The 6,438-nt window shown below is 37.7% G+C and overlaps 1 protein-coding gene and 1 long non-coding RNA gene across 4 annotated transcripts in view; one reads left to right on the top strand and one right to left on the bottom strand.

The window, feature by feature from the left end:
- Positions 1-6,438, bottom strand: part of grid1a (glutamate receptor, ionotropic, delta 1a) — a 251,913-nt gene that overhangs the window by 159,086 nt on the left and 86,389 nt on the right. The window lies entirely within an intron of this gene.
- The window catches only part of LOC116705119 (uncharacterized), a 10,979-nt gene continuing 8,880 nt past the window's right edge, over positions 4,340-6,438 (top strand). Inside the window, exon 1 of the long non-coding RNA XR_004335854.1 lies at positions 4,340-4,507. This is a non-coding gene — a long non-coding RNA (uncharacterized LOC116705119). The remainder of the gene's footprint in view (positions 4,508-6,438) is intronic.

The raw sequence follows: 6,438 nt of genomic DNA, 5'->3' as shown, positions 1-6,438 counted from the left end.
GTTCATTATGTTCAGAAAGCACTGACACACAAGCTGTAGTTTCAGTGCTTATTATATTACAAAAATATAGGCAATAGGCTTGTTAAAACTACTGAAAACTGGCTGTTGAAACACTAGCCCACGGTAGGGGGTCTGGTGAGAACTTGAACCAGAGATGTCTGACTTTGAAGTTGTATTTGATGTTACATGTAAAGCTGGATGTGGTTCTGAAATATAAGCAAATAATAATGCACATTAATAAGCATCTGACACAGTATGAACATTATTTACCAAAACTAAATGTTAGAGCCACAAGCATTTAACAAGAAACAATACTAAGAATTACATTCATTTCTCTGTAAGAATTAACATAAATTTAACATATTGCTCAGTAAAACAAACTGAGAATAAGCCACATCTATTACAGAACATACTATATCTATAACAGACCAAACAGTGGTGATAGCTAGGCATGTGGCTCCACAGGCTAGTCTGTTTACTGAAGATTGCACCTTGCTAACAAATTGCCCTAATGGAACCTGAATATCAAGACGTGGCTCCTAAGGGTGTCACGATTTTGATTTTACATCAAAATCGATCAAAATTAAGTCACTTCATAAGCCTCAGACAAAGCTGGGATGGATTAAACATGGTAAACATGGTTTCCACAACATGGTAATCCACCGCGATAAAGATATTTTAAATGAAAACAGTTATTGTTACCGTCAACATTTCTACCGTGGTTTACCATTACCGGTAATTGTTACATCCCTAGTATGGATAGACTGTTTTTGGAATAAAGCAAATGATCAATCGGAATAGGAATAGCATGGGGTCACGGGAGAATGAAACATCACCCAAGGATAGCTGTTATTAGATGTTTATAATTGTGGGCTTCTTGTTCATTTGCAGTACCTCCATCATAATCAAAGTGACACAAACACCATACACATCAACACAGGAAACAAAATAGACACCTAAGCCTTTGTCACCTCTAGCAACAATTCTAAATAACAATACTGTCCGCTCTGAATGCAAACACACTGAAATAAAAGGTACATACTCTACTATGGAAAAAGAGCAGAAAAGAAATATCATTCCTTCCGTTTCTCTAAATTCTACACAGCAACAAAGCCACAAAATCTGCTCCAAAGCTTAACTAATTCAAGCCCCAAGAGGATGGTCATGTATCATATCAGAGGGTGGCAACGAGTACGTAATAAGCAGGACATGGATAGGATGCTGAGGAGCCATAGTTGGGGGGATACCAGCAGGGTGATGTGACAGGATACTTCATTCAGCTGATCTGATTTGTGAAGGTAAAAAGCTTTGTTGGGAGGAGACTTTGTTGAAGGGTGGTAGAAAAGTGCAAAACAGAACCATGGCAGGCAGACTGAAGTATAATACAGTGCTGTCTGTAAGTATGAAGCTTTGTTGACTTGGATCTGTATTCCAGATTTGTTTTTTTATTGCCCACTGGATGTGAATAAAGTTATTGAATTGAATTGAAATAAAACAATATACAAGGCTACAGCCTGGACCTCAAAGCTTGAGCGATGCTCAGCCAAGTGTCCAGAGACTTTCCTGGTGCTCCATGAATGCTTGCCGTAGAGAGCTCCATATAAAGCAAATCCAAAAAGGAAAGAGTCCATGCACGGACAGGTAGGTCATGAGGCGGTTTCCAACGAGTGGCAGTAATTTACTTTGCAGCAGTCCAGCAAATACAGCACCTTCCAGAGTTCCAGAGAGCTGAAAGGCTGACGGATCATTTAAAATCAAGACATTGACAGTAACAGGCACAGTAACATTAAACAGGAACAGGCGGGAATTTTGGATGCAATGTTGTTCCAGAGCTGACCAATGGGAGAGCACTCACAGGTCCTGTGAAGATATGTGCCTTGTGCTTTTATTGGGCATAAAGTGCATAAAGGGCTGTTAATTATGTTAATGTGGTGCATTTTCACGGGAGTGAGATATGTCCTATGAATGAAATTGTAGTGAATATGCTGATGGTCTGGATTGTGAGATACTTCTGGAATGATGTAACAACCATACATCAAGCTAGTCGAGATCAGTACCCAGGCCTGGGCAATCACGTGCCCAGATCCTCTCAATAGGAAGGGCAGACGGCGAGATATCACTAAGAACTGATAAAGTCACGATATCATACCACAGTTTTTAGGCCGCACAGTAGATAACTTCCGGATAGGATGGATGGTCAAAGGCCTCTGCCAAGGGACACCGTATGCCTTGAGTGCTGATCTTAAGTGAAGGTAAAAGAAAATAGATGAACGTGGTAGATTGAATGACTTCTGCAAGTAAGAAAAGGGTAACAAGCCAACCACTAAAAACTCACTAACTCACTAAAAATGTTTTTTAGACAATGAAAAGCCCCCTTTTATCAGCCTCCCACCAATGAGGAGTGGTTACAAGTGTTTGTTAAAATATTGCATGCAAAGGGATTCATAGAATTCAGTAAGCAGTAGTCAAGCTTTGGTCAATGTTTAGGCAAACAATCTTGGCCTGCAGTGTGACTAATACACCATACAGTCTTGCAGACTTGGCATTCAGAACACACAATCATTAAGTCAAGACCAATCACAATGTACTACAGCATTACTTTACATCACTAGTTTCCAGATAAGCCTAGCAGAAACTTGTAATTTTAACTGCCAGGTTCTGACATTGCTTGGGTAAACGTGTCTTCAGAATGTCTCAAAACAATAACAAATTATTATAGTAAAGTAGAAATGGTAAGAATTCTTTAAATACATGCAAATACACAGTTTTGGAGGTTCACTTGTTACACAAATGTTAAACAAAATGCAGCCTATTAAAAATGCTCTATGTGCCTGGACATGTTGCATCCAGGAGTTTATTAAATGCAAAGTCGGAGAAAGCAAAAACAGCATCAATAATGATAATGCAAATAAAGTGGAGATGAAACTAAATATGAAATGTAGATATAAATAGTTAAACATCTAAACAAATATGGATGCCATCAGAACTAGAGACGTCTGCCTTCCTGCATTCAATCATCTGGCAGTTATGTGTAATCATCTGAAAAAGGTTTTCAGGATGATTGCAAGCAGCAAGTCCTTGGAGAAAAATTGCAATACAACTATTTTTATTTCATAAACTGATCATAGGCACATGTCCCAACAAATGACAGCATATGTATGCGTTAGACCTGGCTGATAGAAGTCACACATTAAGGCAGCAGTGAATAATAAGAAGTAGTACTTTATTAATCTTTATTGGGGAATTTTTTTTTTTTTCACTCTGGTAGACATGCCAGTCAGCCATCTTTACATTGTCTTTTAGCTCCTCAAATTGTAGCATTTTGTCAATAAAAAGTGGACATGTGTTATTGTTTATGTGTTATTTGCTGCGTTACTGAAGCCGTGTTACAGGAGAATGTCTGATAAATCTCCAGAAGAATCTAATAACATTTTAGACAGACCAGTGGGCACTGCTTTGGGTAATAACACTACATTAATGTATATTATAAGAACACAAACAAATTTCAATACTTCCTGTCAGTTTTTTTCATGAATAGATTTACTGAATGACTTGATTCCCTGCTAGCCATGTTCCATTTCATAAGAGAGAAGGGGCACTTACTCATTGACTTGAAATTGCTCTACAACTGCTTAAATCATACTTATAAACAAAAGAGACAAAAACCTGGGACAAAAGATCATTTCAGACCACTTCTGTTGTGCATCCTCTTGTATGAATACAGACATGTTTTGAACTTCAGGGACAGTTAGAGACAGTGGCTTAGCTTTACTCCTCTGCAAATGCTGCAACACGCTGGGTCCCGAAAAAAGGATTTTCTTTCTACTTATGAGGGACTGAGAATAAGGCTTCACGCTGAAAATGTGTTGACATGACCTGACAATTTACAGATGTGTCAATGGGGGTTTCAATGTAGCTCATCCCTTCTTTCCTCACCAGCATGATAAATGTTATCAGTCCATGGTCAAGAGCAGAATAGCTGAATTTGATCTGACTGAAACCCAACAAACATTTGTGGCGTACTGAAATTTCAGTGGTGCTGAGATTTGTTTTACAAATCAAAAAAACTTTATTTAAACATTATGTCATTATTATAGCTCTAATCTCTAAAGGGTGCTCTCAATGTAATATGAGTGTTTAGTAAAGATTATTCTGGACGCAAATGCACTGCCTGGAAGTATTAGATAATTTAATTACAGTAACAAGAGACTTAGTCATTACATGCAGCCTTGGTCTTTTCTCTAGAAATTAAGTATTTCAAAATCACCTAGGTTATCGATATTACCCTAGCACAGCGCTGATATCATTGGGTACATATAGCCTAAGCCTACAGCCCATGTGCACAATTAGGCTACATTCAGACTCTAGACCAAAGTGACCCAAATCCAACTTTTTTTTGTTCATATCTGATTTTTCATGACAGTGTGAACAGCCCAAGTCACATGGCATCCAATCTTTTCCAGTTCTGATTTGGGCCACTTTCATATGTGGTCCAAATCCGTTACAGGTTGGATAAAAAAAAATGCAACCTCTGTCTGGACAGTCGGATCGGAATTCAAGCAACTATCCCTCTAGAGCTTACCTGGGCATAGTACGGCCCGCTGGTTACATTTGGCCCTTTGGACGGCCCTAACCGGCCCGTGACACATGAAATGGAAAATAGTGGTAACATGTTGGCATTTTGTACTATGGGTCTGTTCAATGCAGGTTGCCCAGAGTATGTGTAGTTTAATGTGGGTCTTCTCGGAAGGGATTGTGGTGGGACATAACCACCCACCTAATGCTAGTCTGCACTACGCAATCAATGTACACAGTCGGCACTATTGTACCTGAGAGGCTTAAAAGTAAGAATCAATATTCTGAACAGGCAGGAGATAATAAAGATGGTAAAGGATGGGGTGTTACTTTACGTGGATGCTTAGAGTTTGGGGCTGTTTATGAATCATTCTAAATCTGTTCTTCAACGTAAAATAGAGATTAGTAAATTTGTTTTTGTATTGTTTTATAAATGGATAAAGTACTTTGCATGATTCATTGATCTCATATGGGCATTGGTGATTGAGTCTGAATTGTGTGCCTTCCATTTCCTTGCCTTTGCTTTTAAATAGTTCCTTGTGTACGAAGTGACATTCAGTGATGGGTTTGGGTGATTTGTTTGAACATCATCCAACTGTCTACATAGTTAGAAAATTATCTTGTTCACAGTGTCCGCTGGGAAGAGTTAAAATTGGGCTTTTTTTTGGATATTTTTTTTTGTATAAATTCTTTGATCAGTGTCTTGGGACTGTCAAATTGGTGCTCAGGAAAACCAGAGAAGTTGAGATCGTCTGTAGACTTCTTGTTTGAATGTGTAGTATGGATCCTTAATAGTTTCATTACATGCGGTGTAGTTGTGGTTGAATTCAAGGATAGAGAGCAGCGTTCATTGTGGAAATTGACAAGAAGGTCCTGTTTATTTTTGATAAATGCTGTTCATTTTAAAGCTCTAGCAAAATGTTTGGGCCTGTAGATGATATATTCTTCTGTTTATGTTGGATGGGTTGTCTTGAGGCATCTTAGAGGTTATTGCCATCTTGCCATCAATGTACGCTTTCAGATTTGTGATATTGTGACATAAGTGTGAGTAATCTCTTCTGTGTGGCTGGTTTGTTTGGTCTCTAGATGATTGTAGATTATTTTAAATATTGGACACAACAAACATTAAGTCAGAGCAATTTCCCCTTGTGGGACTAATATTAATATTATATTATCATAATTATTACAGTGTACATCCAGATAACATGACACGCTTAACAAATCAAAACTGTAATAACATTTTAAGTCACTAAATTCTATAATTTGATTTGGTGTTAATTATTGAGATTACAATATAACTACTTCTTGTTGCTGTGATTATGCTGCTTCACTTTATCATATCATTTATCGTAATGATGATTTGGGGCTTATGTGGGATTTGCCCTACCTGCATTATTGACTTAATGAAATTATGATTGAACTTCTAATGTAAAGAAATAGAATTCCTAAATATGGCTACTTAAAACCATAATAAAATGTTGTAATTTATAACACAGCAGCAGTTTTCAAATGGTGCCTTTTCCATTGTCAGAGTTAAGGCAATAAATGGGAATAGATTTAACCTTTTCAATCATTTGAAAAAATCCAGTTACAAGACATCTCAGTCTTTTAAAAAAAAAATCCGCTTGAAATGCGCCTTTCAAAAGGGCAAAAAAACAAAGTTACGAGATGTTTCTTCCCGCCAGCACAAACCTAGGAACATTAACATAAACCCTACCATATGTCAACTTTTAAAGTTAACAATAGTATCTGTAGGGGTGGGAATCACCAGTGGAGGCAGCAGCAGCGGTTTCCTACAGTAAAAGCACAAAAAAAACAACAACAAGTGAACACACAAACTAACAGGTAAACAACAGACAATGA

This window comes from Etheostoma spectabile, chromosome 17, assembly GCF_008692095.1.
Source record: "Etheostoma spectabile isolate EspeVRDwgs_2016 chromosome 17, UIUC_Espe_1.0, whole genome shotgun sequence".
Taxonomy (NCBI): domain Eukaryota; kingdom Metazoa; phylum Chordata; class Actinopteri; order Perciformes; family Percidae; genus Etheostoma; species Etheostoma spectabile.
The sequence above is the reverse complement of the archived record's forward strand: the minus strand, read 5'-3'. Positions and strand labels throughout refer to the sequence as shown.